We start from the raw sequence: 26,640 nt of genomic DNA, 5'->3' as shown, positions 1-26,640 counted from the left end.
CACTCCGTCTTCAGGCCACAAGTGGCCCATCGGGACCATCCGACCGCCGTGTCGTCCTCATCTGAGGATGCAGATAGGAGGGGTGTGTGGTCAGCACACCGCTCTCCCGATCGTTATGATGGTTCCTTGACCGGAGCCGCTACTATTCGGTCGAGTAGCTTCTCAATTGGTATAACGAGGCTGAGTGCATCCCGAAAAACGCCAACAGCGCGTGGCGGCCCAGATGGTCACCCATCCAAGTGCCGGCCACGCCCGACAGCGCTTAACTTTGGTGATCCGACGGGAACCGGTGCATCCACTGCGGCAAGGCGTTTGCTTCGCACGTCATAGGCAGCGGTGTAGTCGTTCGCAGTAGCTCACTCATGCTGCGTGACTGGCTGCGCGCGTATTTTAAAGAGCGACCGAGCGAATGGCAGCCGATACCGCAGCTTTCAGACATTTCACTCCCTACATGCCAGCGGCTGTCTGCTCGATGGAACAGAAAATGAGATTCATATGAAAAGGCTACTTGTCACCACGCAGCCGACGTCCAGTTGCCGTATAGTCGCGCAAATTGCAGCCTTCGTCCGCGATGAAGCTCGGTCAGCATGGGTGCACAAACCAGACGCCTGCTGCGAAGGCTCATACTCAGCAACTTTCGCTGAACGGTCCTTAAGCAGACACTGTTGGTAGCCCCTTCGTTCATCTGGCGGTCAGCTGCTCGACATTTGGACGTCTGTTCGCCCATACACATCTCCGTACCCTTCTTTCAGCCCTGCCATCTATGGCCCGTGGCACCACAGTTGTCCTGGGGCCGGTTTCGGATAGCATCATTTTGTCATTCACAGTATATATTAACCACAGCGGCAAGCGAACAATTCATAAACTTAGCCGTTTTGGAAACGCTTCCACCCTTGGGCCGAAAGCCAATGATCATGCCCTTTTGAAATCGCTTCGTTTCCATATCTACATCTACATCTACATGATTACTCTGCAATTCACATTTATGTGCTTGGCAGAGGATTCATCGAACCACAATCATACTATCTCTCTACCATTCCACTCCCGAACAGCGTGATGGAAAAACCAACACCTAAACCTTTCTTTTCGAGCTCTGATTTCTCTTATTTTATTTTGATGATCATTCCTACCTATGTAGGATGGGCTCAACAAAATATTTTCGCATTCGGAAGAGAAAGTTGGTGACTGAAATTTCGTAAATAGATCTCGCCGCGACGAAAAACGTCTTTGCTTTAATGACTTCCATCCCAACTCGCGTATCATATCTGCCACACTCTCTCCCCTATTTCCTGATAATACAAAACGAGCTGCCCTTTTTTGCACCCTTTCGATGTCCTCCGCCAATCCCACCTGGTAAGGATCCCACACCGCGCAGCAATATTCTAACAGAGCACGAACGAGTGTAGTGTAAGCTGTCTCTTTAGTGGAATTGTTGCATTTTCTAAGTGTCCTGCCAATGAAACGCAACCTTTGGCTCGCCTTCCCCACAATATTATCTGTGTGGTCTTTCCAACTGAAGTTGTTTGTAATTTTAACACCCAGGTACTTAGTTGAATTGACAGCCTTGAGAATTGTACTATTTATCGAGTAATCGAATTCCAACGGATTTCTTTTGGAACTCGTGTGGATCACCTCACACTTTTCGTTATTTAGCGTCAACTGCCACCTGCCACACCATACAGCAATCTTTTCTAAATCGCTTTGCAACTGATACTGGCCTTCGGATGACCTTACTAGACGGTAAATTACAGCATCATGTGCGAACAACCTAAGAGAACTGCTCAGATTGTCACCCAGGTCATTTATATAGATCAGGAACAGCAGAGGTCCCAGGACGCTTCCCTGGGGAACACCTGATATCACTTCAGTTTTACTCGATGATTTTCCGTCTATTACTACGAACTGCGACCTTCCTTCCAGGAAATCACGAATCCAGTCGCACAACTGAGACGATACCCAATAGGCCTGCAGCTTGATTAGAAGTCGCTTGTGAGGAACGGTGTCAAAAGCTTTCCGGAAATCTAGAAATACGGAATCAACTTGAGATCCCCTGTCGATAGTGGCCATTACTTCGTGCGAATAAGGAGCTAGCTGCGTTGCACAAGAACGATGTTTTCTGAAACCATGCTGATTTCGTATCAATAGATCGTTCCCTTCGAGGTGATTCATAATGTTTGAATACAGTATATGCTCCAAAACCCTACTGCAAACCGACGTCAATGATATAGGTCTGTAGTTCGATGGATTACTCCTACTACCCTTCTTAAACACTGGTGCGACCTGCGCAATTTTCCAATCTGTAGGTACAGATCTATCGGTGAGCGAGCGGTTGTATATCATTGCTAAGTAGGGAGCTATTGTATCAGCGTACTCTGAAAGGAACCTGATCGGTATACAATCTGGACCTGAAGACTTGCCCGTATCAAGCGATTTGAGTTGCTCCGCAACCCCTCTAACGTATCTACTTCTAAGAAACTCATACTAGCAGCTGTTCGTGTTTCAAATTCTGGAATATTCCATTCGTCTTCCCTGGTGAAGGAATTTCGGAAAACTGTGTTCAATAACTCCGCTTTAGCGGCGCAGTCGTCGGTAACAGTACCATCGGCACTGCGCAGCGAATGTATTGACTGCGTCTTGCCGCTTGTGTACTTTACATACGACCAGAATTTCTTCGGATTTTCTACCAAATTTCGAGAACAATGTTTCGTTGTGGAACCTATTAAAGGCATCTCGCATTGAAGTCCGACAAGGACTCTACTGTTTACCGTGTCCCCTCACACGCTTCACGTACCCTCCACTGCTGATGCTGCCACTTACCGTCTGTCAGTGATTATTGCACGTTGATGTGGAACATAGGCCATGGTCACATTAATGTGGCTGGACCATTCAGGAAGCACCTTTAGATCCAATTTTTAACCTCAGTTTTATGACTGTGACAGCACACGAAAGAGAAAACATGTTTTATATTGGTCTTGTATTTTACAGATTTTTGCTCACGTAATTCTGCTGTCCAATACAGGAACTATGGAACGTATAAATACCTAATCTGTCTCCAATGTAACAAACGTCAGATCTGGGCAGATAGGTTACACTTACAAATCTTTCATTGTTTATATGTAACGATGTATGTGTAATCTTAGCCATTCAGTTGAATGTATATTATAATTTATTGTACATAATTTTATTTCTATTTTCGAGTTTTAAATTAATTTCATTGGTTCACCGAAGACATATTTTACTGTGTCTATACACTCTATACAGTATCTATGACTTTTCATCTTTACTACCCTCACATCTTTGAAACTATTGCTTTTTTTATCCATATGAAACTAGGCCTCGTTTTGCAAATGCAGTCATAAGATATAAAATAGTGTGTGCTGTAGCAGGTTACAGGAAATGGAACAGCAGTTACATGACGAATGTGCAAAAATCTGTTAACATTTTAAAGCATAACACAAATAGAGGACGAATTCGTCGCACAGAAACATCCACCTAAGAAGTTTTTCCCACATTTCATGCTTCATTAACTTAAGGATTATTTCATGAATTTTTCTGTGAATGTCAAAATGAAAAGATCTCTCTTAAGTTTACCAAATTATGAAAGAAAAACAGTCTGTATCTTGGTGTATCACACCATTAACGATTACAAAGTGGAGCACCCACACAAAAGAAAGGAAAGCCGTCAGATTTGTAATAAATCAAAAACCTGTATTGGTTTGAGTTAAAGAAACTTATTTAAACCATTCTTGCGGCATAATGATGCTTAAATTATAAACCCTATGATAGAGGGCTGAGTGGAAGAATGTATTAATCCACGAGAGCATAGTTTTGAGTTGTTGCTTGTTATACGTATGGTTAAATACGAAAATAATAGAGCACAACTGTCTTATTTGTAACTTTTTTCCACTAATTGTTACACTATTTGTTTAGCTATGCAATTTGTTAAACGGATAAAAAATTGTTAATAACTCACGGGAAATTGTATACAGTTATAACTAGACCACGGATTTTTAGGTCGTAAAAAAGTGTATTTTAGGCAGCTAAAATAGGTTCCTTCAGTAGTTCATTTAGGCTATATAAAACCTAAAGTAGGCTCTAATAAAAACGATGTAGAGAAAATAAAAATAAATTAAAATACACAGTGTTGACAGTATGAACATATTATTAATGGCCGCCTGTTCTGAACAAGCGAATGGAATCGACCGGTGCTTCAGATGAAAACATCTCACAGCTAGCAAATTATTTTTCGACCAGGAAAATTCACGTATAATACCTTTCACGAAACAGAGTAGTTTGATAGGACTGCCTGTAGACAGCAGCGGGAAATTCGCGAAGGGCAGTAATTTAGCTATAGAGGGCGTCTACGATTAACATTGTGATTTTTTAATCCGTGCTAAGCTTAAGGCTTATGAAACCGTTTCTTTGCGAAAACACACAGCTGGCCAGAATCCTACGAACGAAATATTTTCAAATATAACATTTAGTATTCCCACGTTCGATTCTAATGTGTAACTCAAATCTTTGACTGGTTCCCTTTCGCTCACCGAAGTTAAGCACTGTGGCGCTCGGCGCGTACTTGGATGGGTGACCATTCAACCGTGCCGAGTGCTGTTGGTAGTAAGGCAAGCAAAGGAATTGTAAACAGTCTCTAACGACCTTCGACGAGACGTAAAGCCCTAAGTTTACTTCCTTTTTCTAATCTTTGAAAACACAAGAAATCTATGTCAGATTAACGAAATAGGTACTTTTTAGGATTTTGATGCCAAAATAGGCAAAATTAGGCGTCAACATCGAAATACGCAATTTTAGGTCCTATAGAACTAACGGTATTCAGTTTAGTTAGTCATGAAACGCGTAAGTACCAGCTTATATGCAAATTGGAGGTTAGGAAAAAAGTAGGTTTTAACCTAAAGATCCATGATCTATTTTTTACATATGAATAATAAAACACTTATAAAGAGTATTTGGTATTAACAGGGATAGCGATATAAAAAAATAAAAAAAAGACCGAAGTGTTAGGCAAATACGAAGCATGAGCGCATATCAACTAGCCACCTTGCTGCACGCTGGGCAGAAAATATTTTTTTCTATCTGTCGTATAGTGTGGAAAAACTTGGAACCACTGTCTTATATGATGAAATAGGCACTTTTTAGGATATTAAAGCCGAAATAGGCAAAAATAGGCACTAACGTCGAAATAGGCTTTTTTAGGTCCCATAGAGTTAACGCTATGAAGTGTAAATAGTCATGAAACGCATAAGTACAAATTTTTACGCAAATAGGTACCCAGGAACAAAATAGGTTATTACCTAAAATCCGCGGTCTAGTTGTAACAATGACCCTTATATCGTGGATTAGCGCTATCTTCATCAAAATTATTTGGAAAAGTTTTGAGAACAACTATGTGACTTTTTCTACTCTGCATTGCAATGTAATGTACTAGAGAGACTAAACTAAGAAACTAAACTAAAAAAAATTACAAAAATACCTTTAATATATTCATAAAACAGAAATGTCATTTTTTTTGGAGTGACTGAATTCATGCACAATGTCTTTCCAAACTGTATTAGAAACCGTAATGCTGGAGAATTCATAAAACACTCAAAGAAGGAACTATTCATTTTCTTCATTACTCACTTGAAAGTTTTCAAATAATATTGGTGTTTAGGTGGTAACTGTTTCATATCACTTATTTTGTCTTGGATGTGGTGGATCATATTTTCTTGCTAGCTGTAAGATACTAGGCATTGTCTGTCTACCTCTTTTTCGGAATGAAACATTTATATAGTCTACATTCACTGGATATTTGACGTTCATCAAGGCGTGGATTATGTGTTACCATTTAACGCATATATCATGTTTCGAGTTGATATCTTGAAAATTATAACAGTTTTTTCTTGTTGTTCTCAGTTTCATTTTCTTTCGTTGCAACGTAAAAGGAAACAATAACTAACAATCCTGCAGGCGTTTCTTGACATATATTACATTGCATTTATATATTTCTAACATTGAAGTATTCTCAAACAAATTCTTTGTCAAAACCGTCTTGAGTTAAACCTGTGGCTACATAATGCTAAGCGACACTTGCGGTGTCTTCAACACTGGACGTATCCCCTGGTGCATATTCAGGATCTCCATCACTGTTACCAATAAATGGGTAACTACTGTTGTTAACATCCTCGCCAAGCGGCCATCTCTGCCCCCGGATGCAGCATTTTGACATCAATGACGTACTGATACTATGGGATGGTACTGTTTTCATCCAAAGACTGGAACATGAATATGGTAAATCAAAACAATCTCGAGTTTCAAATAGAACTATTTGTTGCTAGCAGGTAGTGCAGTTGAAACCAAAACAGATAGAGTGATCAGGCTGGTTTTTACTAAATTTACTACTAGTTTAAATTTACTACTAATTCACCAACTTTCTTCCTCCGAGCACTTCAGTTCGTGAATGTGTTAGTCCACCGTCGCATACCCTGATCTGTCTTTTAGGTATTACGTCCTGTTTTGCAGCCTCCCAAAACACAGGTACCAGTACTGTCTGAGTCTTAAACTAGGGTCAGGCGTAACTTCGAAATGCCCCACAAATAAAGGTCTAGAGGACAAGGTCCGGAGTACATGTGGGCCAGGAAACCGGTCAGTCACTTTGAATCCATCTGTCACTGAATCTGTCAGTTATGAAGATGACGAGCACTGTCCAGATGTGAGGAGGAGCTTAACCAGCAAGAAGTACATGTTTCTTCATACTGGTAAAGCCACATGCCAACACAAGAAAAAACCTGAGTTGCAACTTAACGTTACGTTCGGTGAAAAAGAATATGAAACACTGGCGGTGAACCTTAGAATCACAACTTAATACAACATAGCCAAGAGAAAATTTTGAGGACTTTGTAAATGAAAGAGTTTTGAAACGGTATCACGGTCGCCTTTGACTGTAAAATCATTTTTTATATAAAATCCACTATAATAATTACAAATGTGTGGCCATTATCAAGTGAATTACTGCAAACAACAGAAATATAGCGTGTGTGCAGAGCTGGATATGCATCATATCAAGTATATGGTAACTGTGTAATAAGGAGTAAAATAAAATACAGAAATGATATAGTGCTCATATTGTGCTTCAAAAGATGTCAAGACTTTCAAAATATCTGACATGTGCATATTTCATCATCACTCATTGGACGTTTAACTGAAAAAATGCGTATGCACTTACCGATAACGTCACTGTTGCCTCATTTGTGCTGAAAAAATGGCTCTGAGCACTATGGGACTTAACATCTATGGTCATCAGTCCCCTAGAACTTAGAACTACTTAAACCTAACTAACCTAAGTACAACACACAACACCCAGCCATCACGAGGCAGAGAAAATCCCTGACCCCGCCGGGAATCGAACCCGGGAACCCGGGCATGGGAAGCGAGAACGCCACCGCACGACCACGAGATGCGGGCTCTTATTTGTGCTCAGTTATCTTTCATTGGATAGTATCTGTTGAACATTGATACATTGGCTTTTTGAATAGCTGCGTGATTTCCTCTGACACCACCTCTAAATAATGAAGAAAGTTGAACTTAATTTTCTCGTACCTGACACTCTTTCTTTATAAAGTAATTACATCAGTGATAGCTTCATTCCTTGTTTTTAATTTCCTTTGTGACCATTTGAGCTGTAAAAGATTTATTACTAGCCCGTACCAGGTGAGATAGGGCACTTGTTAACACACTGTTCTCGCATTCGGGAGGACGACGGTTCAAATCCATATCCAGGCGTCGTGATGTATATTTGCCGTGATTTCTCTAAATCGTTTAAGGCAAATGCCGGGATGGTTGCTTCCTTGATCCGAGCTTGTGCTCCGTCTCTAATGAACACCATTTGTACGGGAGGTTAAACAGTAATCTTTCTTCCTTCCTTCAGTAACAATGTCTTATAGAATAGCCAGTTGTTTGCTATTGCCTCTTCATTTAGTCGAAGGCTGATAAGTCGGTGTATCTTTGAATTGAACAATTGTATTATTCTTTAACCTGTACTTTTCTTTGTCATTCAACAAACAACAGCTAATTAGGCACACTTTGTTGAGCATTTAGTCAGCTGTGTCATTTGACTTTAATTCGCAGTTTAATAGTAATCAATCATGTTTGTGGAAGTTAATATAAATAAATGTTATCGGTTGCCGACAACCGTGCAAGCTGATAACGAATCCAGTGAAGAAATTAAGTTACAGCTTCATTTACAGCATCGAAACACACAATTTATAGCATATTGCTGTGAAAAGCAATGGATCTTCTGAACAATGTTAACGACCTATGTATATCTTCCATAAAAGTAGTGAGAAAGAGACTGACGCAGTTTGTAGCTCAACACAAATCTGAGTGAGCTTACGGTAGCGATGCCTGCCTTAAATGACGTTAAATTAAACAACGAAAATGCGCAGTTTTAGAATACAGTATAAAAAGAACGCAACTGTGCTCATCTTCACTTGACGCAGCACCTAAGCGTTACAAGGAGATGGTTGTTGGCCTGGCTGTAATAACACGTACACACAAGCGCGCTGCGCCTGGGACTTCCCAGCAGCGGAAGCAAGTCTCCGTCCCCCCTCCACGGCTCCTGGGACCACAAACGAAATTCCCCTCCAAGAATATGACATCAGTTCATTGATATATAAAATTGTGGGAGGAGGAGGAAGCGAAACGGGCTGTGAATGGATAGGCGGAAAGGGGGGTTGGTCTCGTTTGAATGCGGCGTAGCAGGAAGCGGATGAAGACATCTCGAGTAACCTGCCGCCTTGCTCAGGTTGCAGGCGCGCAGTTGGCTGCTGCGAACACCTCACCGGCACACTGTTGCAGGTTCCGCACAAGCCGCAGGGAGGGCTACAAATCCTCGTAATGGACATGGTTTGGAAGACGTGTAACAGAACAATGTGTTAACTCTTTCATTCGTAAAAAATGACCTTGGACTGGTACAAATTTCTATGAAAACAGTAGGAAAGTTTTGACGGATAAGCAGTACGCTGCAGAAAAGACGCGAGGTCAATTTTCCACTCGTAAATCTTCACATAGATATCCGTTGGTTTTCTATAAGGGACTAAAAGTGTCGGTATAAGTCTATTTGGGAACAGAAGATTTTCAACGGACCACACAAAGGACCATACAGCAACGGCCAATCCAGTGTGTCTGAAACTCAGACGATACGTTTAGTGCCACTTTCATTCCTAGTTATCGAACTCTAACAGAATTTGCTTGTGAGTCTGAAAATGTTCGAAGACTACTTATTGGAAATAAATAAAAATTTTGTGACAGGTTGCAGTTATGTGTATTGGTATTCAACGCCGACGTTTTGCGTCGGAATACATGCGATAGGCTGTATTTGTTTGGATCGACTCAATCTACACATCTCAAAAACGAAACTTTCAAATATCTTTCCTAACACCGGAGAAGATTTGGAGAAACACCTCGTACAAAAAGTCTTTTACGAAGGTAGGAAACTTGGACTGGACTTCCAGACCTTCTTGCTGTTTTTAGCCGCTTCAAACATGACCCGTTTTCTCTAGTGATTTGGGCTCAAAAGTGCTATCTTCTACATACTCAGCCCAATAACATCTCGGAAAAGACAATATTATTCAACTCACACACGTTTGACGATGGTTTTTCTATAATACTGTACCCTTCGTGACTCGCCTTATAACATGCTGGATATCTGTCATGAGCCAAAATCTAATAACCATCTTATCGCCAGAGTTCCAAAACCATTTCTTCTTATGTGGGGCAGGGTGCACGTTTTGTTACACATTTTTGGGGCTGAATATCTATTTCCCACGTGTTAGATTTTTCTCCTTTTATAGAACCGTTGACGTACATTTCACCAAATAGGTTTGGTTCACATCCGTTTAGGATACGTAAGTCAGCTGACTTATTGTCAAGTTCAGTAAGAAAGACTTTACTAGTGACTAATGTGTATACATTACCGTTCATAAACATTTTATCTCACAGTGATTATCCTTACCACATATGAACTTCAGACTTTATTCTTTAAACGCAAGTTGCATATTGCAATGTAATTTGTGAAAGGGTGTATCACAATTGGAAATATTAAAGTTAAAATGTTAATTCACAATTAAACAAAATGTGAATTCATAGTCAAACAAAATGTCAAACGATCTTTACTACAAAAGGCGTTCAAAAAGTTTTGCACAGTCGTCTCTAATTTTTTTATTTTTTGCAGGAGGAGAATGAATTTTGTTGTGAATATACTTGGAACATTTAGCTATAAGTTGGTGTATAAAAGTATTTTCTTCTATTTACAGATGAGCCATAATGGACCGTAAAGTAGACGTCAGGTTGCGACTACGGTTGGTGATGGAGTTCCTCTTCAAGACCGGCGATGACTCTGCCACATCGATTCACAGGAAGTTGCTCCCTGTTTATGGAGAGGACACGGTGGATCGCAGCAGTATCCAATGGTGGACAATCCACGATGCGGTAGACCATCGACGGCAGTGAGTGATGTAAATAAGGATACTATTGATCAAATCATCCAAAATGACAGATGTGTGACGACACGACAGCTTGCTGAAATGACTCGTTTGCCATTCGGTAGTGTGGTACTACTGGTACAGTCATTAGGGTACAGAAAAGTCTGTGCACGTTGGATGCCTAGATTATTGGCAAGAGAAATGAAAACGATGCGGAAGAATGTGTGCGGGGGTCTCATGAAGACCATTACTGAAGAGTGGAAACAGTGTTTTGACGGCGTCACTGACAGGATGAAATATGGTTATTCTTGTCCGAGTCTGAGAGTAAAACCCAATCCATGGAATGGCGTCATCCGGGTTCCTCTCCGAAGAAGAGACAAAGAATTTCACGAACAGCAGGCCTCCTTCTTTTGGGATCAGTGAGGTGTCATTTTCATTGACTTTTTGGAACCTGGCTCCACAATTAACCGGGACCGTTACTGTTTGTCACTAGACAAGTTGCGACGTTCCATCAAGGCCCAGAGACCACAGCTTCAGGGTCAGCTCATCAGACTACACCATGACAATCCCAAACCACATACAGCCCTTATGACGCAGGAGAAAATCAGGAAAATGGATTGGAAAATTGTTTCTCATCCTCCATACAGTCCGGACTTGGTTCCGTCTGATTCTTACCTCTTTGGTCGTCTGAAGGCCAACCTGCGCGGTAAAACATTTGATAGTGAGAAAGGCCTTATTTCCTGTGTCAAGCGATGGTGTAAAAGTCAATCCCCAGAATTTTACCAAAGTGCATTTACATCATGGAAAGAACGCTGGATCAGATGCGTCACAGCTGATGGAGGCTACATTGAGTAGGCTCAATTTATAGCTAAATTTTCCCAGTCTGTTCACAAAAATGTCATTCTCCTCCTTCAAAAAATAAAAGAAAATTAGAGACGACTGTGCAAAACTTTTTGAACCCCCTTTGTACTTTCCTAAATTCAATCACAAATAACACTCTCTAAATCGATCATTCTTTTTTTTGTGTGTTTGACGCTGCTCGACAGGTTTCGAAGGTGTAGTCTTCTATCTAGGTAGGTTTAACTGTCTGTATCTTAAAGCACTTATGAAAAACGAACCTTAAGGACAACGACCAAGAAGCGTGAATAATTCTGAAAATTTTAAAGAAAAAAACATCTTACAAGTTGGCAGCGGGTCCACAACAAAAGAAACATTTAACACGTTTCTTGGCAAAACGCGATATCTGCCAAATGATGAAGAGAAAAGAATCTCAAACCCCTCTGCAGGGGGTTGGCTCAAATGGCTCTGAGCACTATGGGACTTAACATCTGAGGTCATCAGTCCCCTAGAACTTAGAACTATTTATGCCTAACTAACCTAAGGACATCACACACATCCACGCGCGAGTCAGGATTCGAGCCTGCGACCGTAGCGGTCGCGCAGCTCCAGACTGTGGCGCCTAGAACCGCTCGGCCACTCCGGCCGGCTCTGCAGGGGGAGCAGTCCAAAGTCTCAAGGGAGATCATGCTGCCAGACTCAAAGCTAACACAATTAATAATAGCCCAAGAAACAATAAACATTGTAATACTCTGTTTTGGAGCGGGACTCGAACTGATGCCGGTCATTGTGGGGAGGTGTTCTATCATCTGCACACTGCGATGTGCACCTTAGGGGAAGTTTTGTCGTGTCATTCTTGAACGTGTATGAAACGCCAAATAACAGTCTTCTGGAGTCCGCAATTCGTGGTCGTGCGGTAGCGTTCTCGCTTCCCGCGCCCGGGTTCCCGGGTTCGATTTCCGGCGGGGTCAGGGATTTTCTCTGCTTCGTGATGACTGGGTGTTGTGTGATGTCTTTAGGTTAGTTAGGTTTAAGTAGTTCTAAGTTCTAGGGGACTTATGACCATAGATGTTGAGTCCCATAGTGCTCAGAGCCATTTCAACCATTTTTGAACAACCTTCTGGACATGTATCAAAGTATCAGTAATGTAAGAAGAAAAGTATGCGAGGTATCAGAAGATAAGGAACAGAACCAAATGCAACCTGAGATGCAAAACAAGAATACTGTGCCTTTATCTACCGAGAGTCATTTGCGATGTAAATGGCTACTTTTGTTTCATAATTCTTCATTCTAGATGCGATTTCCCCCCCCCCCCCCCTCCCCTCCCCCATGAACCATGGACCTTGCCGTTGGTGGGGAGGCTTGCGTGCCTCAACGATACAGATAGCCGTACCGTAGGTGCAACCACAACGGAGGGGTATCTGTTGAGAGGCCAGACAAACATGTGGTTCCTGAAGAGGGGCAGCAGCCTTTTCAGTAGTTGCAGGATCAACAGTCTGGATGAGTGACTGATCTGGACCTGTAACAGAAACCAAAACGGCCTTGCTGTTGTCGTACTGCGAACGACTGAAAGCAAGGGGAAACTACAGCCGTAATTTTTCCCGAGGGCATGCAGCTTTCCTGTATGTGGAGAGCTGCATCAAACCAGTCTCAGGACTGAAGACCACCACATCAACAACAACAGATGCGATCAACTTTTTTCTTCCCTGATTGTTCTCAGTAAAGCCATTTAGTGCCACACCAACCACATTTATTCTGATAATATTCTTCTCGGGTGTGCAGCCGGATTATTACGCCGGGAATGCATTCGTAGTCACACATTTGTTCTGCTGACACAAAGACCCTTACACAACAGAATCATTTACATTTATCTAAAACGAGCGAAATGTTATAATTACGAGTGATGAAAATCACATTTCACTGACCTTAATACTTCATCCATTTCTGTTTTTCCTTTTGCTGTTTCAAGTGGAGTCAGTACTGGTTGAGTGCTAGAGCTGTAATCTGGTGACCCATTTCCAGAGGTGCTCCTGAAAATCAAGGCAAAATATTTAAGCTTATCTCGATGAAGTTGTTCTGTCATATGAGAAAGTTCTAACTGTTCCATACTAAAAGTCTTCTGCACAACATGTTATATACACTAATGGCCTTTAAAATTGCTATACCAAGAAGAAATGCAGATGGTAAACGGGTATTCATTGGACAAATATATTATACTAGAAATGACATGTGATTACATTTTCACGCAATTTGGGTGCATAGATCCTGAGAAATCAGTACCCAGAAAAACCACCTCTGGCCGTAATAACGGCCTTGATACGCCCGGGCATTGAGTCAAACACAGCTTGTATGGCGTGTACAGGTACAGCTACCCATGCAGCTTCAACACGATACCACAGTTCATCAAGAGTAGTGACTGGCGTATTGTGACGAGCCAGTTGCTCGGCCACCATTGGCCAGGCGTTTTCAATTGGTGAAAGATCTGGAGAATGTGCTGCCCAGGGAAGCAGTCGAACATTTTCTGTGTCCAGAAAGGCCCGTACAGGACCTGCAACATGCGGTCATGCATTATCCTGCTGAAATGTAGGGTTTCACAGGAATCGAATGAAGGGTAGAGTAACGGGTCGTAACACATCTGAAATGTAACGTCCACTGTTCAGAGTGCCGTCAGTGCGAACAAGAGGTGACCGAGACGTGTAACCAACGGCACCCCATACCATCACGCCGGGTGACACGCCAGTATGGGGAAGACGAATGCACGCTTCCAATGTGCGTTCACCGCAATGTCGCCAAACACGGATGCGACCATCATGATGCTGTAAACAGAACCTGGATTCATCCGAAAAAATGACGTTTTGCCATTCGTGCACCCAGGTTCGTCGTTGAGTACACCATCGCAGGCGCTCCTGTCTGTGATACAGAGTCAAGGGTAACCGCAGCCATGGTCTCCGAGTTGATAGTCCGTGCTGCTGCAAACGTCGTCGAACTGTTCGTGCAGATGGTTGTTGCCTTGCAAACGTCCCAATCTGTTGACTCCGTGATCGAGACGTGGCTGCACGATCCGTTACAGCCATTCGCATTCGGATAAGATGCCTGTCATTTCGACTGCTAGTGATACGAGGCCGTTGGGATCAAGCACGGCGTTCCGTATTACCCTAATGAACCCACCGATTCCATATTCTGCTAACAGTCGTTGGATCTCAACCAACGCGAGCAGCAACGTCGCGATACGATAAACCGCAATCGCGGTAGTCTACAATCAACCCTTTACCAAAGTCGAAACGTGATGGTACGCTTTTCTCCTCTTTACACGAGGCATCACATCAACGCTTCACCACGCAACGCCGGTCAACTGCTGTTTGTGTATGAGAAATCGGTTGGAAACTTTCCTCATGTCAGCACGTTGTAGATGTCGCCACCGGCGCCAACCTTGTGTGAATGCTCTGAAAAGCTAATAATTTGCATATCACAGCATCTTCTTCCTGTCGGTTAAATTTCTCGTCTGTAACACGTCATCTTCGTGGTGTAGCTATTTTAATGGCCAGTAGTGTATTACAAATAGTATAAAATAAGAGCGAAGTTTGGGGTGTATCCTTACAGCTTCATTTCTTATTGTTAGTCTGAGTCTAAAGCGAGGTTTGTGCTCTCGGAGTAGGTGGGGCCGCCAATTTATGTACAAGGAGGAGATGAGTCTTCTTCTTTCTGTTATCTGTCTGTGTTGTCTCAGACATGTAGTTGCGTAGCATGGAAGACAGGTGAGTGTACTGCACGCATTGTGTTTTTATGGATGTATATGAAAATGAGTGGGAAGAAAAATATAGTCGGTCTGTTTCAGCGACATTTTCCCGAACCTGGACGCACATACTGGAACCAGTGCAGTCCAGATGAAACGAAGTACGTTATTCCAGGAATGGGTGATTCTCACTTTTGCAGAACACCAATTTCTCTCGAATTTCTTGATCAGACGTATTCAGTGACCTTGTGTCGACTTCTGTCGCTCACATATTATACAGGGTGAGTCACCTAACGTTACCGCTGGATATATTTCGTAAACCACTTCAAATACTGACGAACCGATTTCACAGACCGAACGTGAGGAGAGGGGCTAGTGTAATTGTTTAATACAAAGCATACAAAAATGCACGGAAGCATGTTTTTTAACACAAACCTACGTTTTTTAAATGGAACCACGTTAGTTTTGTTAGCACATCGGAACATATAAACAAATACGTAATCAGTGCCGTTTGTTGCATTGTAAAATGTTAATTACATCCGGAGATATTGTAACCTAAAGTTGACGCTTGAAACCTCCGAAGTTCAGTTGCATGTTGTAACAAACACCTCATTGCAGGGGCCCAAACAGCTGCAACATACATCGCGTTTCTACAGAATGATCTGCCAACGTTGCTCGAAAATGTCCCACTGCGAACGCGTCGACGTATGTGGTATCAGCATGATGGTGCGCCTGCACATTCCGCAATTAACACTAGGCTGACCCTTGAGAGGATGTTCGACGGGCGTTTCATAGGACGTGGAGGACGCATAAATTGGCCAGCCCGTTCTCCTGATCTTACACCTCTGGACTTCTTTCTGTGGCGTACGTTAAAGGAGAATGTGTACCGTGATGTGCCTACAACCCCAGAGGATATGAAACAACGTATTGTGGCATATGCGGCGACATTACACCAGATGTACTGCGGCGTGTACGACATTCATTACGCCAGAGATTGCAATTGTGTGCAGCAAATGATGGCCACCACACTGAACATCTATTGGCCTGACATGTCGGGACACACTCTATTCCACTCCGTAATTGAAAACGGAAACCACGTGTGTACGTGTACCTCACCCCTCATGATAATGTACATGTGCGTCAGTGAAAAAGACCAATAAAAAGGTGTTAGCATGTGGACGTAATGTGCTGTTCCAGTCTCTTCTGTACCTAAGGTCCATCACCGTTCCCTTTGGATCCCTACGTAATTCGGTGCTCTCCGATACACACGATCGAACAGCGGAGGGGTGGTACTCAAGCGTCAAATTTAGGTTACAATATCTCCGGATGTAATTAAAATTTTACAATGCAACAAACGGCAATGATTACGTATTTGGTTATATGTTCAGATGTGCTAACAAAACTAACGGGTTTTCATTTAAAAAAACGTAAGTTTGTGTTAAAAAACATACTTCCGTGCATTTTTTTATGGCTTGCATTAACCAATTACACTAGCCCCTCTCCTCACGTTCGGTCTGTGGAATCGATTCATCAGTATTTGATGTGGTTTACAAAATATATCCAGCGGTAATGTTAGGTGACTCACCCTGTATATACGAAAATATTAAACATTCGAACGAATTTCTCCCAAAGAGGAATCTCAGAGCATTGCGAGAGTGTCTCCGTGGTGAACAGGAAACAGTGGCATGTTAGGCTTTAGGTATGGCAAAATAGGCAGCCCATTACCCCAGAAAGGTCGGCATCACGTGTTCGAGTCCTGCTCCGGAGCGGAATTTTACCTTGTCCCGGATTTGCGTTACTTCCTATACCCAAATGAACAATAAACAGAGATCGTCTTTAAAGAACATACCTTCAGAGAGATTACTAGGGGAATTTTCTTCTTCTTCTGGCTTCCTTCTGATTATACACATGCTGCCCAATGGCCGTAGTGATAAAACTAACGCCAGCCACTGTGGTCGAGCGGTTCTAGACGCTTCAGTCCGGAACCACGCGGCTGCTACGGTCGCAGGTTCGAATCCTCACTCTGGCATGGATGTGTGTGATGTCCTTAGGTTAGTCAGGTTTAAGTAGTTCTAAGTCTACGGGACTGATGACCTCAGATGTTAAGTCCCGTAGTGCTTACAGCCATTTGAACCATTTGATAAAACTAACTCTTTCACATTCTGAATGTGGCAGGGGTAAAATACAGGGAGCGAAACGCTATTTACAATTTGTACAGAAACCAGATGGCAGTTAAAAGAGTCGAGGGGCGTGAAAGGGAAGCAGTGGTTGGGAAGGGAGTGAGACAGAATTGTAGCCTATCCCCGATGTTATTCAATCTGTATATTGAGCAAGCAGTAAAGGAAACAAAAGAAAAATTCTGAGTAGGAATTAAAATCCATGGAGAAGAAATAAAAACTTTTAGGTTCGCCGATGACATTGTAATTCTGTCATAGACAGCAAAGGACCTGGAAGAGCAACTGAATGTAATGGACAGTGTGTTGGAAGGAGGGTATAAGATGAACATCAACAAAAGCAAAACGAGGATAATGTAATGTAGTCGAATTAAATCGGGTGCTGCTGCGGGAATTAGATTAGAAAATGAGACACTTAAAGTAGTAAACGAGATTTGCTATTTGGGGGGCAAAATAACTGATGATGGTCGAAGTAGAGAGGATATAAAATGTAGACTGGCAATGGCAAGGAAAGCGTTTCTGAAGAAGAGAGATTTGTTAACATCGAGTATAGATTTAAGTGTCAGGAAGTCGTTTCTGAAAGTATTTGTATAGATTGTAGCCATGTATGGAAGTGAAACATGGACGACAAATAGTTTGGACAAGAAGAGAATAGAAGCTTTCGAAATGTCGTGCTGCAGAAGAATGCTGAAGATTAGATGGGTAGATCACATAACTAATGAGGAGGTATTGAATAGAATTGGGGAGAAGAGGAGTTTGTGGCACAACTTGACAAGAAGAAGGGACCGGTTGATAGGACATGTTCTGAGGCATCAAGGGATCACAAATTTAGCATTGGAGGGCAGTGTGGAGGGTAAAAATCGTAGAGGGAGACCAAGAGTGAATACACTAAGCAGATTCAGAAGGATGTAGGTAGTAGTAGGTACTCGGAGATGAAGAAGCTTGCACAGGATAGAGTAGCGTGGAAAGCTGCATCAAACCGGTCTCTGGACTGAAGACCACAACAACAACAGGCAACGATACTACTGACAGTCTCAGAAGTTTGTGGAATAAGGACACATAGGTGGTAAAAACAGAACTTACACAGCTGGCCATTAACATTACAACAGCATGGAGGTGGCATGCGACGAACGTCCCATTGGCGTCAATATGCTGAGAATTTCAACCCAACTGCACAAAGTAGCTAGGAGCAACACCATCTGAATTCCATATACAAGGATAGACTACTCATGGGTTTCTCATTCAGGAATAGCATTTTAATTTTGTTTGCTTGTGAGAAGATTATGTTAGCCCTCGTGTAAAAATGAAAACGTCTAGCAGTATATGCCGGAATTCGGCAGCTACAGGATTGAGTTTTACCATTTCACAACTTCGCTACTCAGGGCAGTCGCGATTCCACGACTGTAAGACGAATATGCAGTTGATGGGTTCAGGAGGCCATGTGCAATCACAGATGTCCCATGCGACTAACGCTCGGCGAGACAGGCACATTAATAGCCCCGCTGCGTAGGATCGTTGGATAACGTCACGTACCTTAAGCGAATAAATTTTTACAGCGAAACAAGTATCCACACGAACAGTGCGGTGAAGTCTGGAGCACCACGACCATTGTTGCGGTTTCCTTTGACAGGTCATCTGAGAGGGGTGGACACAGTAGTGGCCTCTAGTCATCTTATCAGAAAGCATCACAATGGACGTGTCCATATGTGGACCTTCAGAGGGGAATGAACGTTTACAGGTAGCATTCTTCATCGTCGTACGGGTCCTCGCGTTACATTATGGGTTGCACTGCATATACAACACCATCATCTTTTCTTGACATAGCCGGTAATTTGGCCAGCGGCCGTTACATTTCTGACGAGTTAAGGGTGATGGCTGTGCATTATCTTCGAGGAGTTCGTAACTCTTCTTCCAACTCGAAACCACATGTTGTTGTGCTATCCTGTCCTACCTCGATACAGAAGGCGTTCAAGAGGCGCCCAGTCAGTACATTCTCGAGATTACTTACTCATTGAAAAGCATCTGGTCATAGGTTGCTGAGAGACTGTCACGCTATGACTCACCAGCTGTTATGTCTGTTGAGCTCTTGCACAGAGGTGAACGAGTATGGAATGACGTAGCCGCACCTGTCATCCAAGGTCATTTCCATTCGATGTCCTGCCGCGTTAGAGCCACTGTTGCTGCCAGAGGTGTCAGCTCTCTGTACTAAATTTACTAGTTAAATGATCCTGGTACTGTACGAGTAAAATAAGTAAGGCATCGTTACTTGCTATCCATCCTACTGTTGCAATTGTAATGGCCTACGCGTAGATTTCTGTAAGGACAACTTCGGAAAGAGCGATTAAGGCTTTCAATACTTGGGTTAACTCACACGAAAAAAAGGAAAAAAGGATTCAGGGCGACACTAATGCAATATTTTTCACATAATCTGAAAAGCAGTAGTTGAGTCGATGGGAAATGAGAAAAAAGAAATGGAGAGGTTCCCGGTGGAGCTGTGCCAGCATACGTGGAGAGCGGCAGAATTGCTTCCGGTAGGCAAGGCAGGGCGAGATAACGGGGAGGAAGCGCTGAATGGCGGCGCACGTGCAGCGCGCACGTGCCCGCCCGCGCCCATTCACAGGCGGCCGGATACCGCGCACCTTTACCCAATACCGCCAAATCCTGCCAACTCCGCTCCTGCCCTTCCTCTGTTCCGCTCTACCTGAAGGGGCGGTCTCAGCAGTACTCTATTTTCGCTCGCATCACACGGCGGTCGGACGAGACCGCAGCTGGGTGCTGTGCCATGTACGTTGCCGTACAGGCACTTCTACAACACACGTGCGTACACAACATGCTACACATCTAGTGTCGTATCTTGTCGATAAATCGAGAGATCGTTCTCTGTATATTAATAACCTAAGCCAGAGGAGACTTCTTCGAGGAGAGAGTACTCTAGGCGGAGCTGCTGTACTTCATCACGTACAGTGATTTGCCACAACTGTATGCCTCGTCACGTTTTGTTCCACCTGTGGCCGTATTCTGTGTGCCATGTATTCGACAAGTCCTCCGCAGGTTTCAGGAGGTATGTGGCACCAGATGTTTGCGCGTAGGTCACGCAGTTAGAGTAAATTACGGGCGAGTGGTTTGTGGGTGCGGAGCTGGTGCCCGAAAGCAACCCAGTTTTATCACATCCGGTCCAGATCAGGCGATTTTGGTCGAGAATATATCAACGTGAGTTCGCTTTCGTGTCTCTCAAACAACTATAGCACGATCATCCTACTGGAAGATACCATCGTCGTCGGAGAAGACATCGAGCGTGAAGGGATGCATATGGTCTGCAGTGACGTACGCATAGTCTACAGCTGTCACAATGGATTCGAGTACTACGACAGTTGCCACGGAAGCCCAAATGTATGTCCCCCGTAGCATAATGCCGGCCCCACCGTCCTGTGTCTGTTTCGCGGTGTACGTTTCCAGAAGCCGTGCACCTGTATCCAGCCACTATCTGCCTGGTGTAACAAGAAGCGTGATTCGTCCGACAGACGACAATTTTCCATTGAGTTACGGTCATATCTTGATGATCCCTCACTCACTGCAGTCTTAATCGCAATCAGTGACGTTGAGTCAATATGGGAACATGTAGTGCTGTGGCGTCCCATTTCAAGAAACTGCATTAAAGTGGTGAACTTCGAAACACTTGAGCGTGACCAGCATTGTGCTCTGTACTCTGTCGTCAGATCTGCCACAGACAGCCGCCCGTCCTGCAGTACAGAAGTCTGTGATGAGACGTGGACGTCCAATACCTTATCGCATGCACACGGTCTTACTATCGTTCAACCACTTCCCACGGATGCTTACGATAGTAGCAAGTGAACATGTGACCAGACTGTTCGTCTACGAGATGCTCGTTTCCGTGCGCACGGTCACAACAATCTGCCCCTTCTCAAAGTCGCTTACGTTTTTGGATTTTCCTTTTAGTGGCCGAATCGTCTCTGATCCGTTTGCATACTTTCGTTATCGTGTCGCTTGTCCGGAATGCCAGCAGGCTGTATTCCGTTTCGTGATAGGCAAACGTCGTCATATTTTGTCTCGTTAGTGTTTGTATAGCGCTTTGTGTGTACTAGAACATATTCGACGCTCAGCCATAACGATATACCTCGAACACTGTGGCATTCTCCATGGCAACTGCCATCGGCTGGTAAGTATCCGTCCTATAAGGATCTGGAAGAGGCCCGCGACTTTCTTACGAATTTTATAAATAACAGACTTCGCAGCTTCTATCACGTGTAATAGCAATATTTGGTTCAGTACGGTGAGATTTTGGAGCATAACGCCAGCATCAAGTGCTCATCTATTAACGATACATTATTTAGTAACGCTGCGTGACACAGGTGCCTTTTTTTCTGTCGTTGGTCTATTTGCCAGCAGGCAAGGGTACCGGGTTCTCTCCTAGAGGAGTGGGGGGTGAATTTAGAGGTCACATTTTTTTCACTCTCTTTTTTCACTCTCTCTCTCCCTCTCTCTCTCTCTCTCTCCTTCCCTCCCTTCCTCTCTCTCGCTCTCTCCTTCCCTTGACTTATAGTCAACCCACGTGCCACATACGTCTATGATTTTATTAATATATATATAATGTTGCAATGTAATCACAAATAACTGTTTTTGCGTCTTTTCTTTTAGAGTGGTTCGGCCCGAGTCTGTGTGCAGGTGAGGTTATGTGGCGTAAGTCTACCGAAAAACTTACTGTGAGCTAAGGTCCAACAATTTTTGTACTTTTATATGGCGTAATTCAATGAAATAACAAATTGTTTATCCAAGGAGCGCGCATAAACTCCAATACATGTATGTGGAGTGCTAAAGAAAAAAGAATAACATGGCTTCCTCCTCCAACAAGCAGTTTATAGAGTCAAAAATGATTGCAGTACTATGATACTGAAACTGATCATAGGTATTAGTGTACCTTTAATACTTTACGACAGCTGTTAATAAGGAATTAATGTTTTTCTTACAGATTTCGGATGAAAATATTACGGATATTAATACAAATCCAGTTTTAAAGGAAAAGCTCAAGAAATACAAAGGTGTTTTTACTGTAACTGATATATATAGTTTTCAATGCGGTATGGTCCGCAGCTGTTATGAAATTTTTTAAGCCTTCAGCTGCCATTTTCTTTATTTCCTGTGCGATTGTACAATTTCGGCCTTAGGCCATTTTCAAGTATTTTATGGATTTTTTTGGTAACAGATTATGTCATATACGTCCTTGCTCCTATGACATCATGTTATGCTCATTAATTAATTCGAGGTGTTTACGTTATTTTAGGAGCAGCACTTGACATTTTGCACGTGCAAACAGCAACGGTCACTTATTTGTATAACCTTACGCCGCATTTCCTTAACTGAACACGTATCGTATTATTTCTGATGAAAGCTACGCCCTGTTTCTGATTTATTTCCAATTTGCGTGGAATATTAAGTTGGTCTGTGCGTTGCACGTGAAGCATGACAATCTGTGCCTGTCCACCCATATGAGTTCCTTGTGTTCAGGAATCACTCGAGAATAAGTGATACTCTTATACGAATTGTCTTGTGCAGAACGAGAACGTAGTTTTGGCTTGAAAGATAATCACGTATGGAGGTCCATTACCACGTGTTGTCAGAAGGTCTTGTCTCCGAAACTGCAGACTCATTTATCCTTTCAATATTTATTTGCTGGAAGAATATAAGATTGTATGACTATATATGACTTTGTAGCAAGATTCAGGAGTTACTTGAATGCAGGTTTATCTTCTGTTTCCCTGTGCATCGAGACGTCCCATCCCACTCTTTCTTCACAACTCAAAATACATGAGGTAGTTTCATTTGCCATCAACTTCTATCTCCGTAATACAAAACAGTAAAGGACTTCCCTCGTTTTCCGTATCAAAAAATATCTGCTTGATTCAAAGATGGATTGCGTCCCAGGGAATACATTTGTAAGTTAATGAAACTCGACCGCAAACATTAATTTCATTCCAAGTAATTTCCTTGTCTCTTTCCAGAAAGCTTTTCTTTATGCAAAGAATAATACACTCCTGGAAATTGAAATAAGAACACCGTGAATTCATTGTCCCAGGAAGGGGAAACTTTATTGACACATTCCTGGGGTCAGATACATCACATGATCACACTGACAGAACCACAGGCACATAGACACAGGCAACAGAGCATGCACAATGTCGGCACTAGTACAGTGTATATCCACCTTTCGCAGCAATGCAGGCTGCTATTCTCCCATGGAGACGATCGTAGAGATGCTGGATGTAGTCCTGTGGAACGGCTTGCCATGCCATTTCCACCTGGCGCCTCAGTTGGACCAGCGTTCGTGCTGGACGTGCAGACCGCGTGAGACGACGCTTCATCCAGTCCCAAACATGCTCAATACGGGACAGATCCGGAGATTTTGCTGGCCAGGGTAGTTGACTTACACCTTCTAGAGCACGTTGGGTGGCACGGGATACATGCGGACGTGCATTGTCCTGTTGGAACAGCAAGTTCCCTTGCCGGTCTAGGAATGGTAGAACGATGGGTTCGATGACGGTTTGGATGTACCGTGCACTATTCAGTGTCCCCTCGACGATCACCAGTGGTGTACGGCCAGTGTAGGAGATCGCTCCCCACACCATGATGCCGGGTGTTGGCCCTGTGTGCCTCGGTCGTATGCAGTCCTGATTGTGGCGCTCACCTGCACGGCGCCAAACACGCATACGACCATCATTGGCACCAAGGCAGAAGCGACTCTCATCGCTGAAGACGACACGTCTCCATTCGTCCATCCATTCACGCCTGTCGCGACACCACTGGAGGCGGGCTGCACGATGTTGGGGCGTGAGCGGAAGACGGCCTAACGGTGTGCGGGACCGTAGCCCAGCTTCATGGAGACGGTTGCGAATGGTCCTCGCCGATACCCCAGGAACAACAGTGTCCCTAATTTGCTGGGAAGTGGCGGTGCGGTCCCCTACGGCACTGCGTAGGATATTACGGTCTTGGCGTGCATCCGTGCGTCGCTGCGGTCCGGTCCCAGGTCGACGGGCACGTGCACCTTCCGCCGACCACTGGCGACAACATCGATGTACTGTGGAGACCTCACGCCCCACGTGTTGAGCAATTCGGCGGTACGTCCACCCGGCCTCCCGCATGCCCACTATACGCCCTCGCTCAAAGTCCGTCAACTGCACATACGGTTCACGTCCACGCTGTCGCGGCATGCTACCAGTGTTAAAGACTGCGATGGAGCTCTGTATGCCACGGCAAACTGGCTGACACTGACGGCGGCGGTGCACAAATGCTGCGCAGCTAGCGCCATTCGACGGCCAACACCGCGGTTCCTGGTGTGTCCGCTGTGCCGTGCGTGTGATCATTGCTTGTACAGCCCTCTCGCAGTGTCCGGAGCAAGTATGGTGGGTCTGACACACCGGTGTCAATGTGTTCTTTTTTCCATTTCCAGGAGTGTAGTTTTTGAAGTCATGTTAGGGACAGTAGTAATGTATCTTATCCTAACGTATATTATCAGTCGTGATCACAAATTATATTTTATTTCATTAGTGGTGACCATTTTAAGTCTTAGTAGACCACTTTAGAACAGTGGATGGCACAGTTGATGACACAAGTAGACGATGAGCATAGCTGTTGCATGTACCTAGAGGCACTAGTTGCCAACAGGTGTCTCCCGGAATATATAACAGCTCTGCTCAACGTCTACCCATGTCACCAACGCTGTCACCTACTGCTCAGAAGACCGTCTACTAAGAATGATACCAGTCACCAGCTGTGAAATAAAATGTCATTTGCGATCGCCAATGATTGTTTTCATTATAAACGATATTGGAGTGTGAAGCCAGAGGCAATAATATGGTTCAAATGGCTCTGAGCACTATGCGACTTAACTTCTGAGGTCATCAGTCGCCTAGAACTTAGAACTAATTAAACCTAACTAACCTAAGGACATCACACACATCCATGCCCGAGGCAGGATTCGAACCTGCGACCGTAGCGGGCGCTCGGCTCCAGACTGTAGCGCCTAGAACCGCACGGCCACTCCGGCCGGCAGGCAATAATATATTTATGACAGACGGTTGATTTCTTAATCAATTTAATCCACACCATGCATAGCCGGTTCGATAGGAGGGAGCTGTACCAGTAGTAATATTATATGGCCTATATTTACATTGGATATCTGAGGTCACAGGCCTCCTAACGTCATCATCGTTGTAAGTGACGTCATCATCGTAGTCTGTGCGATGCCATACCTTCTTTCCCTCTCTCTCTCTCTCTCTCTTTCACTTTCCCTCCATCCTTATCTACAGCCAGTCGCAGCGCAGTATCAAAAATGAAGGAATCAACGAAAATTCATGGAAATAGCCCAACTGCCCAGTTGCCAATTTTGTTAACTCAAAATTAAAATCCTTCTCTCCTCCTTATTTCCAGCCAATCATAGCGCGCTATTAAAATGAAAAAAATATAAGATGGTGGAAATATCTCAACTGCCTAAGGCAAAGTACCCGAATATGGCACCTTATGTAAATATGACCACCCTGTCTAAACTCACCAGCAAGTGCTACTTTCATTCTTAAGAGAAGTCTGCAGTGCTAAGGTTTAGATGCTAGGTGTTAGGCTGTCGATACCAGGTGGTAGCCGTTAGGCAAAACCCATTAGCCATTATGCATTATCAATTACCTGTTAGCCGTTAAGCTTTACGTATTAGGCATTAACCACTAGACGTTATGGAGTGTAAACGTAGAGGGAATGTTGGACACTTGAAGGGAATGGTGGACGATGGTGGTCACCTGGGATAGGAAGCATGGGCGGGTTGTAAAATAACTGCATATGCATTAGGAATCAAGTGTTATTGAGTCTTAAATAGTATTATGATACGAGAGGGATGTCAGCTACTAGATCTTAAATAGTGTTATATCACTAGAAGCTATAAGCAAGATCTGCTGTTGTAGTCTAACTCAATTTAATCTTGTGTGTTAGAAAAAGGTAGTACATGTGATTTTAGTCGCTGCAATATTTAAGGTACTATGCGTTAGGCATTATGCATTAGGCGTTAGGTGTTACTGGGTGGAAACCTAGGGCGAGGGGTGGGGGTGGACATCTAGGAGGGAACTGGTCGACATCTAGGAAGGGAATAGTGGACACCTAGAGGAATGATGGACACCTTGTAAAAGAACTACATTCGGCATCAGGACATAGGCATTACTGGTTTTAAGTAGTAGTCTAACACCATATAGATGTCAGCTGCTAGGTCTTAAATTAGTATTTCATCACTAGATGTAAATTAGATCTCCCGTAGTGGTCTAGATGAATTTAATGTTGTGTGTATTGAATCAGTAGTACAGACCATTTTAGGTGCAGAAATACTTTATTTGAAAGTTCTCTGAGGCCTCAGAGTGTGAGAAATCTT

At 43.5% G+C, this 26,640-nt stretch overlaps 1 protein-coding gene across 1 annotated transcript in view; it reads right to left on the bottom strand.

Annotated features, from left to right (window-relative positions):
• LOC126471198 (neurogenic locus protein delta) overlaps positions 1-26,640 on the bottom strand; it is a 1,411,427-nt gene that overhangs the window by 688,018 nt on the left and 696,769 nt on the right. Inside the window, exon 3 of the mRNA XM_050099311.1 lies at positions 13,238-13,342. The gene's annotated coding sequence lies outside the window, so the exon portion shown is untranslated. The remainder of the gene's footprint in view (positions 1-13,237; positions 13,343-26,640) is intronic.

The sequence above is a fragment of the Schistocerca serialis genome, chromosome 3 (genome assembly GCF_023864345.2).
Source record: "Schistocerca serialis cubense isolate TAMUIC-IGC-003099 chromosome 3, iqSchSeri2.2, whole genome shotgun sequence".
Classification (NCBI taxonomy): domain Eukaryota; kingdom Metazoa; phylum Arthropoda; class Insecta; order Orthoptera; family Acrididae; genus Schistocerca; species Schistocerca serialis.
Note: the sequence above shows the minus strand (reverse complement) of the source record. Positions and strands in the feature narration are given on the sequence as shown.